The 15,655-nt window shown below is 42.2% G+C and overlaps 1 long non-coding RNA gene across 1 annotated transcript; it reads right to left on the minus strand.

Moving 5' to 3' along the window:
* Positions 1–5,200: 5,200 nt before the first annotated feature.
* On the minus strand, positions 5,201–9,135 carry LOC128517152 (uncharacterized). The gene is made up of 4 exons (XR_008356800.1): positions 9,060–9,135; positions 8,789–8,924; positions 8,449–8,523; positions 5,201–5,995 (listed from the first exon to the last, which is right to left on the minus strand). It is a non-coding gene; the product is annotated as an uncharacterized LOC128517152 (long non-coding RNA).
* Positions 9,136–15,655: the final 6,520 nt, after the last annotated feature.

Genomic DNA, 15,655 nt, shown 5'->3' on the forward strand with positions numbered 1-15,655 from the left:
CACACACACACACACTAATGTCTAAATCACACCTACATATTGGGACCATGGTGAATATCAAGCCCTGAAACACACACACACACACTAATGTCTAAATCACACCTACATATTGGGACCATGGTGAATATCAAGCCCTGAAACACACACACACACACTGATGTCTAAATCACACCTACATATTGGAACCATGGTGAATATCAAGCCCTGAAACACACACACACACATATATGTCTAAATCACACCTACATATTGGGACCATGGTGAATACCAAGTCCTGACCCCCCCCCCCCACACACACACTAATGTCTAAATCACACCTACATATTGGGACCATGGTGAATATCAAGTCCTGACCTACACACACACACACACATATATGTCTAAATCACACCTACATATTGGGACCATGGTGAATATCAAGCCCTGAAACACACACACACACACACACACACTGATGTCTAAATCACACCTACATATTGGGACCATGGTGAATACCAAGTCCTGACCCCCCCCCACACACACACTAATGTCTAAATCACACCTACATATTGGGACCATGGTGAATACCAAGTCCTGACCCCCCCCCCCCCCCCCCCCACACACACTAATGTCTAAATCACACCTACATATTGGGACCATGGTGAATACCAAGTCCTGACCCACACACACACACACTAATGTCTAAATCACACCTACATATTGGAACCATGGTGAATATCAAGCCCTGAAACACACACACACACACTGATGTCTAAATCACACCTACATATTGGAACCATGGTGAATATCAAGCCCTGAAACACACACACACACACTGATGTCTAAATCACACCTACATATTGGAACCATGGTGAATATCAAGCCCTGAAACACACACACACACACTAATGTCTAAATCACACCTACATATTGGGACCATGGTGAATACCAAGTCCTGACCCACACACACACACACTAATGTCTAAATCACACCTACATATTGGGACCATGGTGAATATCAAGCCCTGAAACACACACACACACACACGTCTAAATCACACCCACATATTGGGACCATGGTGAATACTAAGTGCATAAACCTGGTTGGGACAAAGAGAAATAAATATATCAATCCCGGTTTCCAACTTTATGTTTTCTTTGTCTTGAGGTTACACATCAGGGTGTATCATGTTAAAGTGTGGCTTAAAGAGGAGTCTTATGCTGGCTTTCAGTAGTAAATAGGATGGTTTAGAATGAGACGTTTGAATGATCCGTCTTAGCTCTTTGATTCAGAATGCATGCATTTCAGATGAGACAAACAAGTTCTTAATCACATACCTCAGGCACGGTCAACTCTAGCGCTGTTTCCATTAAAAATGCTTGCCAACAACATATAATTAAAAGTGGCTGTGGTGCAGAAGTTCTTGCAGCAGAATCTGTTGTGTGATTTGTTTTCTGTCCTAAGGTCGTATGGGATGCGCAGGGGGCAAATGATGTGTGCATAATTGTAGCTGGCTAGTCAGAATGGATGAAGTGAGAACATGGGTGTGCCACCAATGGCAGAAGCTCTCTTTCTGCCAAACCATTTTGCCCAGAATCTGCCATACCGCTCACGCTAGAGTCCAGTTTATATTAAAGTATATACCACATCAAAGTTTAAAGCAACACCAGCCATCATGTGCCATTTCAGCCCTCACATAATTTTCCCTTCGTTTGTTTGTGGACACCTCAGATGCCAGTGGCAAATATTTGAATTACACTATTACATTACACTAATGCAGTAAAATCTGACTTCTATTTATTGTAAAAAAAAAAAATTATATATATATATATATATATATATATAGATAGATAGATAGATAGATAGATTGTATATAACTAGATGAGCTACCATGAATGAAAAATTATAAGCAATAAACTTAATGTTAATTCCAACATTTATTATTAAATTTAAATGTTGCATTTGTCAATCTTATTTAATTGACTTAAACTAACATTAACAAAGATGAACAAAATACGTTGCTTATGTACATAATATGCAAGTACAGTACTCATTATACTGATTACAATTACATGGGACTAACACGGTACTAACCCTAAACCTACCTAAATGTGTTTGGACTTCCGGGATGGAGTTCTGAGATAAGAATTCTGTCATTAATTACTCTCCCTTATGTAGTTCCAAACCCGTAAGACCTCTGTTCATCTTCAGAACACAAATGGAGATATTTTAGATTTAATCTGAGTCTCCCACAGACAGTCAACACGCTTCACGTTCAAAGCACAAAAAGACCAAAAAACATTGTCAAATAAGTCCATGTGGTCAGTCAGTGGTTCAATCATAATTATATAAAGCTACAAGAATACTTTTTGTATGCAAAAATAAAAAAAACTAAAATCGTTCTTTGAAGATGAACAGAGGTCTTACGGGTTTGGAACTAAATGAGGGTAAGTAATTAATGACAGAACTTTCATTTTTTAATAAACTAACCCTTTAAAGCCTTCTTTGTTATTACTGTCATGACACGTCAAGCCACAGCCCCGCCATGATCACCTGAGAACTCCCATTCCATTTTCCCAACCACCTCTTATATCTCTCTCCACACACCTGTACACTATCAGTGATCACCTATCATGCCTATTTAAACTACGCTATGACACCACCACGTCGCCAGTTTATTGAGTTTTCTACCAGCCCAATTTACCAGCGTTTCTCTCATCATAGTTTTCCAGGATATCAACCTTGTTTTGTTTCACCGACTACGTCTTCGCCTTTTGTCCCTTTGGATTCTAACTGTTGATATTTCCCGTTACCTACCACTTACCTGTTACCGACCACGAGCTTGGATCACGGACTGACTCTCGACTCCCCAGCTTCGACCCTTGCCTGTTTAATGACGACGGTTCATCCACGCTCCTCATCGAGCTCACGCTGCTCACCCCAACCAGCTCACAGCGCTTTCCCTTTCCACGCCGGCCCTGCACGCTCCCGCGTCTCTGCAAGGCTCAAGTTCATGCTGGTATACATCCCGGCCAGCACCTCCATCGTGCCGGCTCTACGCGCTTCCGCATTACTGCAAGGCAAGCGTCACACACACCGGCTCTTGCCTCGGTGCGCTTGTGCCGGCGCTCTGTGCTTCCGCATTCCAGCAAGACTTTACCTGCTCACACCACAGCGCGGAGCTTGACCCACGCCTACCCTTTAAAACCACTCGGCCGACTTAGTCTGCTACACAAGCGCAGTCACGAACACATACTTATCATTAGTAATCACCTGTTTAAATCTGCGTTTGGATCCATCGCGCCCCCTGCCGTCTTTGACAGAATAAACTGGCCTCTGTCAGAGACGGTAGGGTGCGCGATGGATCCAACCCTAACCCCCCTGTTTAAATCTGCGTTTGGATCCATCGCGCCCCCTGCCGTCTTTGACAGAATAAACTGGCCTCTGTCAGAGACGGTAGGGTGCGCGATGGATCCAACTCTAACCCCCCTGTTTAAATCTGCGTCTGGATCCATCGCGCCCCCTGCCGTCTCTGACAGAATAAACTGGCCTCTATCAGAGACGGTAGGGGGCGCGATGGATCCAACCCTAACCCTAACCCCCCTGTTTAAATCTGCGTTTGGATCCATCGCGCCCCCTGCCGTCTTTGACAGAATAAACTGGCCTCTGTCAGAGACGGTAGGGTGCGCGATGGATCCAACCCTAACCCCCCTGTTTAAATCTGCGTCTGGATCCATCGCGCCCCCTGCCGTCTCTGACAGAATAAACTGGCCTCTGTCAGAGACGGTAGGGGGCGCGATGGATCCAACCCTAACCCTAACCCCCCTGTTTAAATCTGCGTCTGGATCCATCGCGCCCCCTGCCGTCTTTGACAGAATAAACTGGCCTCTGTCAGAGACGGTAGGGTGCGCGATGGATCCAACTCTAACCCCCCTGTTTAAATCTGCGTCTGGATCCATCGCGCCCCCTGCCGTCTTTGACAGAATAAACTGGCCTCTGTCAGAGACGGTAGGGGGCGCGATGGATCCAACCCTAACCCCCCTGTTTAAATCTGCGTCTGGATCCATCGCGCCCCCTGCCGTCTCTGACAGAATAAACTGGCCTCTGTCAGAGACGGTAGGGGGCGCGATGGATCCAACCCTAACCCTAACCCGCCTGTTTAAATCTGTGTCTGGATCCATCGCGCCCCCTGCCGTCTCTGACAGAATAAACTGGCCTCTGTCAGAGACGGTAGAGGGCGCGATGGATCCAACCCTAGCCCTAACCCCCCTGTTTAAATCTGCGTCTGGATCCATCGCGCCCCCTGCCGTCTCTGACAGAATAAACTGGCCTCTGTCAGAGACGGTAGAGGGCGCGATGGATCCAACCCTAACCCTAACCCGCCTATTTAAATCTGCGTTTGGATCCATCGCGCCCCCTGCCGTCTCTGACAGAATAAACTGGCCTCTGTCAGAGACGGTAGGGGGTGCGATGAATCCAACCCTAACCCTAACCCGCCTATTTAAATCTGCGTCTGGATCCATCGCGCCCCCTGCCGTCTTTGACAGAATAAACTGGCCTCTGTCAGAGACGGTAGGGGGCGCGATGGATCCAACCCTAACCCTAACCCACCTGTTTAAATTTGTGTACAGACTGAGTCGACCAAGTGGTTTTAAAGAGTAGGCGTGGGTCAAGCTCTGTGTTGATGTGAGCAGGTAAAGTCTTGCTGGAATGCGGAAGCACAGAGCGCCGGCACAAGCGCACCCAGGTGAGAGCCGGTGTGTGTGACGCTTGCCTTGCAGTAATGCGGAAGCGCGTAGAGCCGGCACGATGAAGGTGCTGGCCGGGATGTATACCAGCATGAACTTGAGCCTTGCAGAGACGCGGGAGTGTGCAGGGCCGGCGTAGGAAGGGAAAGCGCTGTGAGCTGGTTGGGGTGAGCAGCGTGAGCTCGATGAGGAGCGTGGATGAACCGTCGTCATTAAACAGGCAAGGGTCGAAGCTGGGGAGTCGAGAGTCAGTCCGTGATCCAAGCTCGTGGTTGGTAACAGGTAAGTGGTCGGTAACGGGAAATATCAACAGTTAGAATCCAAAGAGACGAGAGGCGAAGACGTAGTCGGTGAAACAAAACAAGGTCGATATCCTGGAAAACTATGTGTGTGTGTGTAGGTCAGGACTTGGTATTCACCATGGTACCAATATGTAGGTGTGATTTAGACATCAGTGTGTGTGTGTGTGTGTGTGTTTCAGGACTTGGTATTCACCATGGTCCCAATATGTAGGTGTGATTTAGACATATCTGTGTGTGTGTGTGTGTGTGTGTAGGTCAGGACTTGGTATTTACCATGGTACCAATATGTAGGTGTGATTTAGGTCAATATCCTGGAAAACTATGATGAGAGAAACGCTGGTAAATTGGGCTGGTAGAAAACTCAATAAACTGGCGACGTACTGGTGTCATAGCGTGGTTTAAAGAGGCATGATAGGTGATCACTGATAGTGTACAGGTGTGTGGAGAGCGGAGAGAGATATAAGAGGTGGTTGGGAAAATGGAATGGGAGTTCTCAGGTGATCATGGCGGGGCTGTGGCTTGACGTGTCATGACAATTACACTCAAAATGAGCAACACTACACACAACAAAACAGGTCTAAAATATAAATCCATATGTTGAGTTGTTTAACATGTTTCATACAGTATGTATGCGGGAGATATCATATCCAGCTGAACAAACCCTTTAACTCAACATATAACAGCATATAAATTTTAACGTATGTAACATATGTAACAGCAAACAGTATAAATGTAAAGAAACCCTTACTGACTTTGTTGTCTTTTCAACGCAGTAATTTTGTTATTGACATTAAATTTAATAGCAGACCAGTCTCGGTTTCCCAGTGCCAGAGGTTCAGCCAAAAGGCATGAGACACAGTCGGCCTTCCCAGGCACTCGACAGGTGCGTATGTAGTTCATCATATGCTTCTCGACAGCTGCAACCTCGTCTTCTGACCACTTCTGTTTCACACTGATTTTTGTGCCTAAAAACAAACAAAGATTGAATTTAATGTAATTCCCAAAAATACAAAGCTAATCAAAAAGAGAACAAAGTCCCATAAAATATTGTTATTTGGTATATTGTTATAGCATATACCAATGCTATATAGTAACACTGTTTTTTATAGAGTACCATGTCTCAAAAGGGCTCAAGACACTGCGTGTATACAGTATATATATATATATATATATACAGGTCCTTCTCAAAAAATTAGCATATTGTGATAAAGTTCATTATTTTCTGTAATGAACTGATAAACATTAGACTTTCATATATTTTAGATTCATTACACACAACTGAAGTAGTTCAAGCCTTTTAATTATTTTAATATTGATGATTTTGGCATACAGCTCATAAAAACCCAAAATTTCTATCTAAAAAAATTAGCATATTTTATCCGACCAATAAAAGAAAAGTGTTTTAAAAAAGTCAAACCTTCAAATAATTATGTTTAGTTATGCACTCAATACTTGGTCGGGAATCCTGTTGCAGAAATGACTGCTTCAATGCGGCGTGGCATGGAGGCAATCAGCCTGTGGCACTGCTGAGGTGTTATAGAGACCCAGGATGCTTCGATAGCGACCTTAAGCTCATCCAGAGTGTTGAGTGATGTGTCTCTCAACTTTCTCTTCACAATATCCCACAGATTCTCTATGGTTCAGGTCAGGAGAGTTGGCAGGCCAATTGAGCACAGTAATACCATGGTCAGTAAACCATTTACCAGTGGTTTTGGCACTGTGAGCAGGTGCCAGGTCGTGCTGAAAAATGAAATCTTCATCTCCATAAAGCTTTTCAGCAGATGGAAGCATGAAGTGCTCCAAAATCTCCTGATAGCTAGCTGCATTGACCCTGCCCTTGATAAAACACAGTGGACCAACACCAGCAGCTGACATGGCACCCCAGACCATCACTGACTGTGGGTACCTGACACTGGACTTCAGGCATTTTGGCATTTCCCTCTCCCCAGTCTTCCTCCAGACTCTGGCACCTTGATTTCCGAATGACATGCAAAATTTGCTTTCATCCAAAAAAAAGTACTTTGGACCACTGAGCAACAGTCCAGTGCTGCTTCTCTGTAGCCCAGGTCAGGCGCTTCTGCCGCTGTTTCTGGTTCTAAAGTGGCTTGACCTGTAGCCCATTTCCTGCACACGCCTGTACACGGTGGCTCTGGATGTTTCTACTCCAGACTCAGTCCACTGCTTCCGCAGGTCCCCCAAGTTCTGGAATCGGTCCTTCTCCACAATCTTCCTCAGGGTCTGGTCACCTCTTCTCGTTGTGCAGCGTTTTCTGCCACACCTTTTTCTTCCCACAGACTTCCCACTGAGGTTCCTTGATACAGCACTCTGGGAACAGCCTATTCCTTCAGAAATTTCTTTCGGTGTCTTACCCTCTTGCTTGAGGGTATCAATGATGGCCTTCTGGACAGCAGTCAGGTCGGCAGTCTTACCCATGATTGCGGTTTTGAGTAATAAACCAGGCTGGGAGTTTTTAAAAGCCTCAGGAATCTTTTGCAGGTGTTTAGAGTTTATTAGTTGATTCAGATGATTAGGTTAATAGCTCGTTTAGAGAACCTTTTCATGATATGCTAATTTTTTGAGATAGGAATTTTGGGTTTTCATGAGCTGTATGCCAAAATCATCAATATTAAAATAATTAAAAGGCTTGAACTACTTCAGTTGTGTGTAATGAATCTAAAATATATGAAAGTCTAATGTTTATTGGTACATTACAGAAAATAATGAACTTTATCACAATATGCAAATTTTTTGAGAAGGACCTGTATATAAATGTAATGCATCTATAGCAAGCAAATTAAACAACAACTTCAACTACACATACATTGATGTCTAGATTATAATGTGTAATTAAAAATGTAAAAATACATTAAAGATTCACTGATACTACATAAGGCACAGTGTAGTGGTTAGCACTGTCCCCTTGCACCTCCAGGGTCCAGGTTTAATTCCCAGTCAGGCTTGATCCCTGCCTTCGTGTGCAGATTAGGTAGATTGGCGTTCCCAAATTGCCCATAGTGTGTGAATGCGTGTGTAAGTGAGTGTATGTGTGTGCCCTGCGATGTAATGACACCCTGTCTAGGGTGTACGTCACTAGCCGCAACCTTGTTGAGATAGGCTCCAGGCCACCCGCAACCCCGAATACAGGATAAAGTGGTATAGACAATGAATGAGTGAGTGATCCTACAACATCCAAAAAACTAAAGTGTACATCACATTTTAGGGGAAGCTGAATGATTCAGAGTTTTAAATTAGAGGTTTCTGCTAGTTCCTGTTTTCCATATTACAAATCAGACAAGCCACAGTGAATACCAAGTCCTGAACTACACACACACACACACACACACACTGATGTCTAAATCATACCTACATATTGGGACCATGGTGAAAAGTGAATCCTAAAATAATCTCCTAATAAAACCTTGTTTGCGATGAGCATTGTCCAGGTCTACCATGGACCGGGGTTTAGTCCTACCCACACATGCTTTCTGGGAGCCTATTATGAAACATTTCAATAATAATTTGTTTAAGTCTTTACCTAAATATTAAGAACATGCCAATGCTTTACTTATATGACTTTGCAAGCCATGTTAAATATCATAATATTGCAAGAAGAAGATTCCTCACAAGATATCTGTGGGGAGAACATAGCACTAAATGCCACTATATATATATATACTAAATGCCACAAGACAAACATTAAGCATATGAATACTGAAAGGCATTTTGATGCCCCACCAACAAAAAATAATAGCGCCTACCTCAGATTGATCATTCTGTGTGTAACCAGTCACCGCTTTCAGTTTCACGTGTGGTTGTTAGCAGCTGTTCATAGCGTTGAGCACATTTATCATGGTGTTGTCTTAGTCTGTTTAACCGGGAAACAAACCTGTGTACCTGTGGTTTAGAAATAGGTAGTTAAGAATTAGAAGAATGTTGAAAAAAATAAAATTATTATTTTAAAATTATTTTTGTTAAAATAATTTGATTATTTACATGATTGGAGCTTGGTTAATGAGCACATGGCATTACCTGTTCAGTTGGCTTGGTAGGAGGGCGTGTCTCTTCCTCTGAGGGCGGAGTCTCTTCCTCTGAGGGCGGGGTCTCACCACTGTGAGGGACTGCTTGGTTTATCTGTATAGAGAGAACAGCAGCTCCTGTGAGGAACACACTATATTAATGTCATAGTGGAGAAACATCAGGACATCCACACACACACACACGGCACGTTTCACACCACACCAATGTGAGTACAGTGGACAGGCTCTCATCACACACACACACTCGTGGAATCCTCTAACAATGTAACAAGTAAAAATCAGGACAAACTATGGAATGTGAACATTATGTGATATAGTAATTAAAAACCTGACACTTTGGTAAAGAGAGGAAGGAAAGAAAAAGAGGATTCACTTAGTGAAGTGAACACTACAATCAGGGCTTGGATTTTTGTTTTGTTTTTTTTAACTGGAGGCAAATTCCCCTCTTACTTGAGGGATTTAAGGATTCTGGGGAGGGGAACCGATTTTAACACATCCGACTACATCACTCATCAGATACAATACTCCCGATCTGATTAAATAAGACCACACACACATTAGATCAGGGCAAAAAACAACCAGAAACAAAGATAATCAACAGCAAATGGATCTGTAACTCTCTTTACAAGTCTCCATTGTAGCGTGTGTGAAAGCATGTAAAACACACTCCATCAGATCCCACAGCACTCCTAATTACAACAAACACACTATATTCATTTCATAGCGGAGAAACATCAGGACATCCACACACACATGGCACGTTTCACACCACATCAATATGAGTACAGTGGACAGGCTCTCATTACACACACATTCGAGGAATCCTCAAACGTCATCACAGTTAAAAATCAGGACAGTTTTTTTTTTTTTTTAAATAAATCTATTAACCTATACTGAAATACAGTGGTGTGAAAAAGTCTTTGCCCCCTCACTGATTTTTTTTCTTTCATGTTTGTCACATTTTAAAGTTTGAGATCTTTAAACAAATTGAAATATTAGTCAAAGATAACACAAGTAAACACATTGTGCAGTTTTTAAATGAAGGTTCTATTATCAGGGGGAAAATAAGATCCAAAACTACACAGCCTGTGTAACAAAGTGAAGTAGACCAAAAGATCATCAAAAGCTAGACATCATGCAGAGATCCAAAGAAGTTAAAAAACAAATGAAAAAGAAAATAATTGAGATCTATCAGTCTGGAAAAGGTGCTAAAGCCATTTCTAAAGCTTTGAGACTTCAGGGAACCACAGTGAGAACCATTATCTTCAAATGGCAAAAACATGGAACAGTGGAGAACCTTCTCAGGAATGGCCGGCCGACCAAAGTTGCCCCCAAGAGCGCAGCGACAACTCATCCAAGAGGTCACAAAAGACCCCACGGCAACATCCAAAGAACTGCAGACCTCACTTGTCTCAGTTAAGGTGAGTGTTCTTGACTTCACCATAAGAAACAGACTGGAGGCAAAAATGGTTTGGATTGCAAAGTTCCAAGACGAAAACCACCACTGAGCAAAAAAAACATGAAGGCTCGTCTCAATTTTACCAGAAAACATCTTGATGATCCCCGAGAGTTTGGGGAAAATACTCTGTGGACTGATGAGACAAAAGTTAAACTTTTTGGAAGGTGTGTGTCCCATTGTGTGTGCCAGAAAAGTAACACAGCGTTTCAGACAAAGAGCATCATACCAACAGTGAAATATGGTGGTGGTAGTGTGATGGTCTGGGGCTTTTTCGCTGTTTCAGGATCTGGAAGACATGCTGTGATAATTGGACCGTGAATTCTGCGGTGTACCAAAATATCCTGAAGGAGAATGGCCATCTGTTTGTGACCTTAAGCTGAAGCCAACTTGGGTTCTGCAGCAGAACAATGATCCAAAGCACACCAGCAAATCCACTTCTGAATGGCTGAAGAAAAACTAAATGAAGACTTTGGAGTGTCCTAGTCAAAGTCCTGACCTGAATCCAACTGAGATGCTGTGGCATGACCTTAAAAAGGCGGTTCATGTTCTAAAACCTCCAGTGTGGCTGAATTACAACAATTCTGCAAAGATCAGTGGACCAATGTTCCTCCACAGTGCTTATCAAAAACGCTTGACTGCAGTTGTTGCTGTTAAGGGTGGCCCAACCAGTTATTAGGTTTAGGGGGCAAACACTTTTTCACACAGGGCCATGTAGTTTTGGATTTTGCTTTCCCTTAATTATAATAACCTTCATGACATGTTTACTTGTGTTATCTTTGACTAACATTTAATTCTGTTTGATGATCTGAAACATTTAAGTAGGGATGCACCGAAATGAAAATTTTGGGCCGAAAACGAAACCGAAATTTTTGGATGCACTTGGCCGAAAACCGATACCGAAACCGAAAATGGCTTCATTAAAAAACATGTTTAAAATATTTTCCTTTTGTTTGTATTAAAAAAATGTTGCATATTGCAACTTTGCTGTCCTCATCTGAAACTTTAAAGTGCTTCCAAACCGCGACATACTCCGTGTTTGATGCGTAATGACAGCGCGAACGAGACGGGAGGATGGGAGAGGCGTGGCGACAATTTCAGCTTTTATTTTCGGCGCTTTCTTACGTTTCGGCCGAAACCGATAATGCTATTTCGGCCGAAAATTTTCGGCGGCCGAAATTTCGGTGCATCCCTACATTTAAGTGTGATAAACATGCACAACAATTAGAAAGCAGTAAGGGGGCAAATACTTTTTCACACATGGTAGATTACACTTGAAATCTACTGAGGGTCTAAATGGATCAATACGTCCGTTGCGTTTATCAGAAGATCAAGAGCTTGATTTAAACCAAGAATATTTACCTGTTCAGTTGGCTTGGTAGGAGGGCGTGTCTCTTCCTCTGAGGGCGGAGTCTCTTCCTCTGAGGGCGGGGTCTCACCACTGTGAGGGACTGCTCGGTTCCTCTGTATAGAGAGAACAGCAGCTCCTGTGAGAAACACACTATATTAATGTCATAGTGGAGAAACATCAGGACATCCACACACACACACACGGCACGTTTCACACCACACCAATGTGAGTACAGTGGACAGGCTCTCATCACACACACACACTCGTGGAATCCTCTAACAATGTAACAAGTAAAAATCAGGACAAACTATGGAATGTGAACATTATGTGATATAGTAATTAAAAACCTGACACTTTGGTAAAGAGAGGAAGGAAAGAAGAAGAGAATTCACTTAGTAAAGTGAACACTACAATCAGGGCTTGGATTTGAGTTTTTTTTTTTAACTTACTTGGGTTTTATTATATGAAAAATTATTATTTATCATTCTGGACATCTGAAATGTAAAGTTACTTGATATTTTCAGTCACTTTATCATTTATTCCTGTTGAAGTCGTCCTGAAACTCTCCTACTTGGTGATGTGGATGTTCTGGGAGGAGTCCTCAAACACACAAAGACACTAAACGATTGTGTGTTTGACTGGAGTCAGTACTTGTACAGTCGCCTATGCAGGATCTCATCTTTTCACATTTGTTACATTTTAGACTCATTTCTGAAGGGACACTGATTAATCCTAACTCCTCGACCTGTTAGAGGTCAGCAGCGTGAGTGCTTTCTGTGTCAGGTGACCAGTGTGGGAATCTGGTTGTGTGAGCGTCACTGTGAACAGTGGCTTTACTTAATAGATATTCATGAGGTAATCAGCATCCGCTCCCAGCACTGTACGCATGCAAACTGCTTTTACAACAGAAAGCTGAAAGTGTTCCAGTCCCTTTTACAAAACAGAACCAGTTCTGAATATGTTCGATACCCAACTCTAAATGCACTACAGCTTTAAAGTACTTACACTTCACTCTATGTACGATTCCCCATCTGCTCCAGTATCTTCCTGTGGAATGGGATGGATGAAGCAGTGGAATTCTCATACTAACCTTTATGGGTGTTGATGAACCTCTCCTCCAGGCATGGTTTGTCTCTGCCAGACAGAATGTGTGTAGTGGCATCCTCCACCGGACGAACTCTCTTCCGCTTAGGCATTGTCTGCAGATATTTAAATTCTGTAAAGGATAGTAAAAAGGCAAATAATTAAAAGTGCAGTGATTAATATTACAATGTTAAAATTATATCCAGCACATTGTTTATTGTGTCAAATCAACTTTACACCTGCCAACCTGCTAATAACACACAAAGCATGTATTTTTAAATAATATTAACAATAAAATAGAGGAATAAACACATATTAACCAAATATTGGTAGAGTTAGTGAGTCTGAAATGCGCACGCGGTTGTTCTGACGTCGTCTCTATCCAATTCTCTGCAGCACGCGAGCATTAGGCCACGCGCGGCAAAATGGCGCACAAGTTTTTTTTAGTTTTTTTGGGGGGGGCCTATTTTTATAAATATGCTTTTATATTCAGTGGCATAAAATGTCCTAAAATGACAGTAATAATGTTTCACGCAATTATTGAGGTATGGCACAACAGAAAGTAGCAACACGCAGTAATTTACAGCCCTGTAGGTAGCTATTAATAATTAGTTTAATTGGCCAACGTTTCACAATTTAAAAAGATGACAGTTTATAAAATAAGACAGTAAACTTACCTTTTTTTGTTGACAATCTGTCCTCCTGTGTGGGATAACCGGGCTTCGTCGCGCCAAAAATGTGTTCTGATATTTCGATGAGCGTCTCGACCCGAGTCTGACGTCACGAGCTGCGCAGTGTTAATTACGGCTCGCTCATCTTTTTTATTCTTCTTCTTTTAGGGGAGTTATTACATATTAACTCACGGAAACGTGATAAAAATGTGGTGGCAGCGATATCCATGTATGTATGAAAATGTAGACCCATGTACAGTATGAAGCCCTAACCCTAATAAAACCAGGACTATTTGATATCAGTGTTTCCACCAGAAGGTATATTTTAGAGCCCTGGATCTGAGATGGTTCCTGTTAGGTGTTAAATAGACATTTATAAACCAAATAATAATATAATCATTATAATAATAATAATAATTATTATTATTATTATTATTATTATTATTATTAAACAAACGACTTAAAATATTATGCTACAACACAATAAGTTAATGGAATAAAAATACTGAGAATGGTTTTTTTTTTGTCAGGCTAAATATGACTACATATGCACTCTATGGGAATTTTATTGGAAGGCAGAGCTGCACTGGGACACGGTTTCAGACTGAGAAATCAGACTGGGATATCCCACACCAACCCAGGCCATCCTATGCACCCAAAAAATTTTAGAAACCACAGACAGCCTTATTTTTCCCTCTATAAATCTCTGGAAAAAAATATTCTTACAGGTTCATGTGTTCGTGAGATTAAAAGTTTTGTTTAATTTTTATGAACTACTGACAATATTTCTCCTAAATTCAAAATATAACTATTGTTATTTAGTGTATATAGTTAACGGAAATTACATCACAACACATCAAAATAACCCAAGATCATGCAGTATTTCTTCTTCTTTGTATTTCGGCTGTTCCCTTTCAGGGGTCGCCACAGCGAATCATCTGCCTCTATCTAACCCTATTCTCTGCATCCTCTTCTCTCACACCAACTAACTTCAGGTCCTCTTTCACTGCATCCATAAATCTCCTCTTTGGTCTTCCTCTAGACCTCCTGCCTGGCAGTTCCAACCTCAGCATCCTTCTACCGATATATTCACAATCTCTCCTCTGAACATGTCCAAACCACCTCAATCTGGCCTCTCTGACTTTATCTCCAAAACATCTAACATGGGTTGTCCCTCTGATAAACTCATTCTTAATCCTATCCATCCTTGTCACACCCAAAGAGAACCTCAACATCTTTAGCTCTGCTACCTCCAACTCTGCCTCCTGTCTTTTCTTCAGCGCCACTGTCTCTAAGCCGTAGAGCATCGCTGGTCTCACCACTGTCCTGTACACCTTTCCTTTCATTCTCGCTGATACTCTTTTATCGCACAACAGACCTGACACTTTTCTCCACCCATTCCAACCTGCCTGTACCCGCCTCTTCACCTCCTTTTCACACTCTCCGTTGCTCTGGACCGTTGACCCCAAGTACTTAAAATCCTGCACCTTCTTTACCTCTGCTCCCTGTATCCTCACCGTTCCTCTTGGGTCCCTCTCATTTACACACATGTATTATATCTTACTGCAGCTAACCTTCATTCCTCTGCTTTTCAGAGTATACCTCCACCTCTCCAAATTTTTTCCACCTGTTGCCTGCTCTCACTACAGAGCACAATGTCATCTGCAAACATCAGGCAGTATTTGCGCAGTCTTAATAACTCAAATAAAACAAAATGCTAATAATTTGTAAACAAATGGTGTTAATGCTTTGGCTAAATAACATTAATAAATCAGTATTTGGTGGAATAATAACCCTGATTTGCAGTTACAGCTTTCATGTGTTCTGTCTCTCCATCAGTTTTTCACATTGCTGTTGGGGAACTTTATACCACTCTTTCTGCAAAAAAGCACACAGCTCAGCTTTGCTTGGTTTGTGACCCTCCATCTTCCTCTTGATGACATTCCAGTAAATTGCAGTGCTCTCTTATTTTTTCAGAGCTGTACATATGTAAAGTATTTTTCTTGTATCTGTCACTTCTTGTGCTC

The sequence above is a fragment of the Clarias gariepinus genome, unplaced genomic scaffold, assembly GCF_024256425.1.
Source record: "Clarias gariepinus isolate MV-2021 ecotype Netherlands unplaced genomic scaffold, CGAR_prim_01v2 scaffold_36, whole genome shotgun sequence".
Taxonomy (NCBI): Eukaryota; Metazoa; Chordata; class Actinopteri; order Siluriformes; family Clariidae; genus Clarias; species Clarias gariepinus.